Below are 7,941 nucleotides of genomic sequence, written 5' to 3'. Positions count from 1 at the left end.
ACCAAGATAAAAAAAAGGGGATAATTATGTGAGGTGATGGATCTAGTAATTAACTCAATGGTGGGGAATTTTTTCACAATGTATACATATACCACATTATCACATGTACACTTTAAATATCTTACAATTTTATTTGTGAATTATACCTCAATAAAGCTGGGGGGGGGGAGGGAGGAGTTTCCTGAAAATAATCATCTTAACTTAGTATCTTCAGTTACACTGGATATCTTCCATTTACCTCTTCATACCCAATCTCAACCCTTATCCACCCTGTTCTGTACTCTGGAAGTATAAGGCCATATAATTTGGTCTTATATGGACTGTATCAAAAGATTCCTGTGCCTTCAACTTTCAGCTAGATTTGGCCAATAGTAAGCCATGGCAGGAGGAGAGAGGAAAAAGAATGAGAGCAAGGTATTCATTCAGCTGGCTTCCTCCCTAAGAGGTCTCCTTGGATTGTCTGTATCCCATGACCAAAGTGGTCTGTTCTATAAGACTGACTCTCTCTCTCTCTCTCTCTCTCTCTCTCTCTCTCTCAAGTTATAACTGCTCTTTCCCCTCATCCTTTTGACTGGGGGATATGGCTCATCCACTCACACTAGCCTGAGGATACTGAAGTATCTTTTCTAGTACTCTTGTTAAAAGTCCCTTTGTAAACAAAACTTTCTTGAATCACCAAATTTGAATGTCATCTCTTTCTCCTCAGGGACACTAACTTACAGACCTGTGGAAGGAGAAGTCTTTCCCAATACTTCTAGCAGTCGTCTCAGGGATGATGTTCATTGACTTCCATGTCATAGCTTTAGCGATATGATCACCAATTACTGTGGCCAGAGCAATGCAGTGCTTTGCTTAGCCCAACCTGACTCGCATACCTGCCCCTGGGAGTAGGATCAGCCCCACTGGAACCGCCTGGGGAGAGAGAGAGTTCCCCAAAGGCAACTCTGAATGGGCATGGACTTTAAAATAAAACCAAGCAAGTCACAAGTGCTTGGAGTCTCAGGTCACCTATAAGATAGTAATAATGCATTTTCTAAATTGGGTAAATAAACCAGATTCACCTTTAAATGTTCTTATATCTATAAAATCTATGGCTCTAACTCCAACAGTATACACTGGTGGTATAAAACAAATTTAATTCTCTTTCTTGTTTTATCACCAATTATCGATATGACCTTGAACAAGTCAGCTATCCTTTATGGGCTTTTATTTCTTTATCTGTGAAATGAGAAGGCAGAAATAAATTATCTCTTGGGTGTACTCTAGATATAAAATCTCTATGAATCTATAATTATCTCAGAAATTCCAAGTTCTATTAGGGTTCATGGATTGAACACAGTGAGTATGTTCAATACTCTTGGGGTGGGGAGAGAAGTGTATTGAAAAATATGAGAAAAAATATAAAGTCTAAGGAAAACATTAGGAACAAAACATTAGAAATCATTGCCTCGGAGTCTAAGCAGTAGGTGGTCTCTTTGGGCACTACCTATGCAATAAGTCAGCTCCATTTTTCATCCCTCCATCATTCCACTCAGTATTCAAATACCCAAGCATAAGATGGGGATTGGAGTAAAGTGAGCTGTCTTCTCATCTGGTGGGGGTGGCAGAGTACCTTGTTGACATTCTCACCAGGACAATGCACCATGGAAGAAGAATGGTTCTCCAAATGTAGAAAGAATAATGAACGGCCAAAAACTACTGATTTTCTTTATACAAGCCAATGATAGCATCAGAAGATGGGTGTGGCTTTGTTTTGCTTATATTTTCAATATAGCTCTGTGTAAATTTCTTTTAAAGTTTTTTTGGAATAATACGTATTGTGTCTAGGTCACAGGCCCAGAATTTAAGAGAGAGAGAGAGAGAGAGAGAAATTGAGAGAAAGAAATAAAAGAGAGGGAGTTATTTTTGTTGCTACTTCATAACTGTAATTTTGCTACTGTTATGAATCGTAATGTAAATATCTGATATGCAGGATGTATTTTCATTGTTACAAATTGAACATAATTAAAGCATAGTGATTAATCACAAAAACAATATGTAATTATATATGTGTTTTCTGATGGTCTTAGGCGACCCCTGTGAAAGGGTCGTTCGATCCCCAAAGGGGTCACAACCCACAGGTTGAGAACCGCTGATCTAGAGGTTAAAAATGACAATTTTCTAACTCTAACTCTAAAGATGCCACAAATGGAAAGGAGCATTGTAAAGCAAAGACCAATAACTTGGTTTTGTTTTCATTAGACTCCATTATTTCTCAGCCATGGGCAAATGCTCATAAAATGAAATATTACTTGAATATATGAATGCAAATTCAGGAACTCCAGCAGAACAGGTAAATAATTCATAAATATACAAAATGAACCAAGCCCTCCTTCAGCCACTATCAGGGTGTGTAGATACCAAAAGCCACATACTTACACAGGGATTTTCCAATTTTTAACTTGAGGCTTCAATATCCATACTGAAAATTATGTAGTAGTTATACTTGGATCTGTTGTAAGGTTTTAAAGTAGAATGTAATTACCATGAATTAACAACTTGTTAGCATCCTTACAGAGAATTTAAATATTTAGTGTTGAAATGGACATGTTACAAGGGTCTGCATATGCATTAGCAACACATATCAAATGTGCATGTGCCTTATATTTATAGTTTTGTGTTTGCATGAATATTGATTGTAAACATTTGCAAAGATTACAGTTTTTTATTTCAGGTAAAAGTTTCATTTTTCTAAATGTGCTTAGCCTGTGCAATTGAGCTAAAGTGTTTCACTAATAAATCAAAATGAGTTTAAAATAGAAACACTTTATTAAAAACTACTATTCTGTTACCCTTTAAACCCAAGCGTTAAAAGTTTTAGGTACTAAGCTAGCAAACAAGCCCTGGTCAGGGCATATGCCAGGGTGCGGGCTCATTCCCCAGGCGGGAACATGCAGGAGGCAGCCTATCAATGATTCTCTCTCATTATTGATGTTTCTATCTCTCCCTCTCCTTTCCTCTATGAAATCAATAAAAAAATATATATTTTTTAAAGATATTTGTCATTACAATGAACATTGCACCTGATATTCTAACATCTAACATCTCTTCATGGCATGGAAGTGGAATAGGATGGTAAAATAGAAATCCCTACCAATACAGGATCTCTCTGCAGTAGCCTATACTCTCACCTTCACTCTAAAGTTGCCACAAATGGAAAGAAAGAAATAGATATGAATAAGATACTGAGGTCCCTTACTGCCTCCACAGAGTGGAGTCTGTTCACCCTCCTCCCTAAAGAAAGCACAATCCATAGCAGCAAGTGTTTCCTAAAGGTGGGAGTGCCCTGGGCGGTCCTGGATCTGTCTCTTGCTTCAACAGTGTTTGGATGGAACAGATTCAGGGACGCCCCTTCTTCCAGCCTCTGGCCGCTCTCCAGCCTCTTGTCCAGTCACCACCTTCAGAACGTCCCCCGGGACCAGCCAACACACCATTTTATATTTTTCCTACCTTAACTCCTTATTGCCGAATAACCATGAGCTCCCAAATTCGTCAGAACTATTCCACCCAGGTGGAGGCTGCGGTCAACCCCTGGCCAACCTGCCTCTGCGGGCCTCCCACACCTACCTCTCTCTGGGCTTCTATTTTGACCCTGAGGATGTGGCTGTCGAGGGCGGGAGTCATTTCTTCCGTGAGTTGGCGGAGAAGCGCGAGGGCGCTGAGGTCTCTTAAAGTTGCAAAACCAGCGCGGTGGCCGCATCCTCTTCCAGGACGTGCTAAAGCCTCTCCAAGGTGAGTGGGCAAAACTCAGGCCACCATGGAAGCCACCCTGGCCTTGGAAAAGAACTTGAAACAGATCTTTTTGGAGCTTCATGCACTGGGTTCTTCCTGAGCAGACCCCCATTCCTGTGACTTCCGGGAGAACCACTTCCTGGATGAACAGGTGAAACTCATCAAGAAGATGGGCAACACCTGACTCACCACCACAGGCTGGCCGGCCCCCAGGCTGGGCTGGGCAAATATCTCTTTGAAAGGTTCACCCTCAAGCACGACTAGGAGCCTTTGGAGCCCAGAGGCCTTTGACGGGAAGCGGTGGGGGGGGCGTCCCTCTGCATCCCCCTGGTGTCTGGCTTTTACCTGGGCCTCTCCCTGACACTACTGGCCATTCTTTAACCACCCTGAAGCCCTCTCCCATGCATTGGACCAAATGGAAACAACAAAGCTTTTTGCAGAAAAGGAAATAAAACTGCTGTACATAGACACTGCTTGCAATGGGACATAAAGATGGATTGTTCCTGCTCTCACTGATGGGTGTGTATGTTAAAATTAGAGGAAATTACAGGAGAAGCAGTCACTTAAAGCTGGAGTGGTAAAGGGAGGCTCTGCATACAAAGTAAGGCATTAGCTGGGTGATAAAGGTTGAGATAGCATATGGAAGAAGGCAGAACAGGTAGCTGTGCAATCAATGAGAACCACAGACTTAAAGTTAGGAACCTGTATGAACATTCAGAAGACCAGTGTGACTCGAGAAATAAGAGCAGGGAAGTAATTGAAAGTCAAATTCTGCACTTTTTCTTTAATCCAATTGTGCCCAGATTTGGGTACTCATTAAAATAACCTGAGAAGCTTTAGATAAAATAGACAGTATGGGCCCCATCTCTGGAGATTCTAATTTAATAGGTCTGGGTAAAGCCCTGGCATCTTGTTTGTTTGTTTTATTCTTTTTTAAGCTCTCTAGGTGATTCTAATGTACAGCCAGGGTTAAAAACCACTCTTAGGTCATCAGGATTCACCAGTATTATGCAACTTGCATCACTTAAAAGAAGGTTTTCAATCCAACCAAGTCCCAAGGCATTGGATATAATGCAGATAATACTCTGTTACCCTAAACCAGTGGTCGGCAAACTGCGGCTCACGAGCCACATGCGGCTCTTTGGCCCCTTGAGTGTGGCTCTTCCTAAGCCTTAGGAGTACCCTAATTAAGTTAATAACAATGTACCTACCTATATAGTTTAAGTTGAAAAAATTTGGCTCTCAAAAGAAATTTCAGTCGTTGTACTGTTGATATTTGGCTCTGTTGACTAATGAGTTTGCCGACCACGGCCCTAAACCAATGTCATTCAATCTGTCACTGTGTAGTCTTTATTGGAGAACTGAACAAGGAAGCCTGTTGCCACATGGAAGGAGAGGGAAGGATACCACCTCAAGCAGTGGTTCTATTTGAAAAAATAGGGTGTCCAGATCCCATGGCTCAGATATTCTGACTCAGTGGTCTGAGGTGAAGCTGAAGCACATGCATTTTCTAAGTTCTCCTGGTCATTTGAATGTTCAGATCTACTCATTAATACATAATTACAATATAAAAATTAGAACATATTATGAGATTATAAATTTACAATGTATAGAAAACTTCCAATATTATTTTCACAAATTATAATATGAGACTATAACAGTGTTTCTGAGTACATCTTCATTATCAAATTTTTTATGCTTGAAATAACTACATGCATAAGATCTTTTACCTAATAATCTCTTCAAATTCTTATAATCACTATTAAGAAAAAATTTTCTTTTATAAGCGGGTGGTAAAATATCTAAACTATTTTTAAAACTGCTAAAAAATGTGCAGCAGTTAATATCAGATACAAAAGTCAGTAATGTTTTTATACACTAACCATCTGAAATTAAATTAAGAAAACAATCTCATTACAACATAAATAAGAATAAAATACTTAGCAATAAACTAATGAGGCAAAAAAGAAGCGATCCCAAGTTCATGGGTTTGAACTTAATATTATTAAAATATCCACACTACCCAAAGCCACCTGCATATTCAATGCAAGCCCTATCAAAATCCCAATGGCAAAAATAGAAAAAAACAATCCTAAAATTCATGTGGAACCACAAAGGACCCAAAATAGCCATATAATCTTGAGAAATTAGAACAAAGATGGAGGCTTCATACTTTCTGATTTCAAGACATATTATAAAGCTACCGTAATCAAAATAGTATGGAACTGGCATAAGAACAGCCATATAAACCATTGGAACAGAACAGAGGGCCCAGAAATACACCCATATATGGCAAAATGATTTTTTTTTCGTGGTTACCAGTTTTATTTCACTCATTATTTGACAATGTGAGTTTCTGGGTGTACAAAGTTAAACAACATATAACCCCCCTCCTACAGAAGCTAACAGTCTAGATTTTATAAACCTATCAACTGCTCTAGAAGAAACTTACTATAGATATTTAATTAGATATTATTTACCCAAGGCTTCCAATTTAATAGCAAATGACAAGCATTTAATACTCCCACTCACATTTTAAGCATTTTACATTTGTTAAGTAATTGAATCCTCCTAGCAATCTTATGAAAAGGGAATTATTACTCTATTACTGTAAGATATTATTAATACATTAAAATATATTACATTTACCATCTTTTCCAGAATCAACGTTAATGACACTAATTCTGCTAATGAATGTTTTATATACAGTTGCTGTATCATTCCCATCAACATGCAAACATACTGTAATTTCTCCCATCTAAAGAAAAAAAAATCCTTTCTTGACTTCACATCCAACTCTAGGAATCACAGCATTTCTCTGATCCCCTTAGAGCAAAACTCCCTAACAGAGCTGTCTGTGTGAGTTGTCTCCCAACTTTCTCCTGTCAGCTGCTCTTGAGCCATTCCAAACAGGCTTTTGCCTCTACACCACTGAAACCACTCTATTCAAGATTATGAATGGCCTCAAAATGCTAAATACAATTTTTAAATTTTCATCCTCATCTCACCTGACCTATCAACAGCACCTGACCATAGGTAAAACACTCTCTTTAAAATACTTTCTTTACTTAGCTTCTCAGACACTATACTCTTCTGGGTTTTCTTCTTAACTCACTAGATGTTCCTTCTCAATATCTACACATTAAAGTACCCAAGGCTCAGTCCATAGACCTCCTTTCTCTTTTTTTAAAAAAATTTTATTTTGCAATTACAGTTGACATTCAATATTATTATTCTCTCTTTTCTACCTATACTTACTTTCTTAATGTTCTCATATAGTTTCATGGCTTTACTAGAATATAGCTTCAACAGGGTAAGGATTTTTTTTTTAATATATTTTTTTTTTATTGATTTTTTACAGAGAGGAAGGGAGAGAGATAGAGAGTTAGAAACACCGATGAGAGAGAAACATCGATCAGCTGCCTCCTGCACATCTCCTACTGGGGATGTGCCCGCAACCCAGGTACATGCCCTTGACCGGAATCGAATCCGGGACCTTTCAGTCCGCAGGCTGATGCTCTATCCACTGAGCCAAACTGGTTTCGGCGATTTTTTTTTATTTTAGCTGTTTTATGCTGAATGCCCTGCATATAAAACAGTGCCTGACACATATTAAATGCATGACAAATATATGTTCAATGAATGGATGGGTGAATAAATAGCTTTAAATATTATATGTAAACTGATGACTCTCTAATTTATACCTCCTGCCTGAATATTTGTCTGCCCTGAACTCCAACTGCCTATCTGCTATCTGCATTTGGACGTGTAATAAACATCTCGAACTTAACCAAATTCAAAAGAGAACTCCAAACACCCTCACAATGGCTTTTCTAACTTCACTTTCTTAACAAAGTACAGTTCCATCCTTCTAGTTCCTCAAGCCAAATATTTTTAAAGCATTCCCAATTCACCTCTTTCTCTCATACCACATATCCAACCTGCCAACAAATACTGTGGATTCTGCCATCAAAATATATTCAGCACTTGACCACTTCTCATATGGTAAAACTAGAGGCCCGGTGCACAAAAATTTGTGCACTCAGGGGGCGAGGGGAGAGGGGTCCCACAGTCCGGCCTGTGCCCTCTCGCAGTCTGGGACCCCTCGGGAGATAACGACCTGCTGGCTTAGGCCTGCTCCCGGGTGGCAGAGGGCAGGCCCAATCCCTA

The 7,941-nt window shown here is 39.2% G+C and overlaps 1 long non-coding RNA gene and 1 pseudogene across 1 annotated transcript in view; one reads left to right on the top strand and one right to left on the bottom strand.

Annotated features, from left to right (window-relative positions):
* LOC102253428 overlaps positions 1-7,941 on the bottom strand; it is a 92,190-nt gene that overhangs the window by 63,403 nt on the left and 20,846 nt on the right. The gene's annotated exons all lie outside the window — the stretch shown is intronic.
* Positions 3,515-4,035, top strand: LOC102253131 (annotated as a pseudogene).

Source organism: Myotis brandtii, unplaced genomic scaffold, assembly GCF_000412655.1.
Source record: "Myotis brandtii unplaced genomic scaffold, ASM41265v1 scaffold540, whole genome shotgun sequence".
In the NCBI taxonomy this organism is placed as follows: domain Eukaryota; kingdom Metazoa; phylum Chordata; class Mammalia; order Chiroptera; family Vespertilionidae; genus Myotis; species Myotis brandtii.
This window is presented reverse-complemented; position numbering and strand designations above follow the sequence as displayed.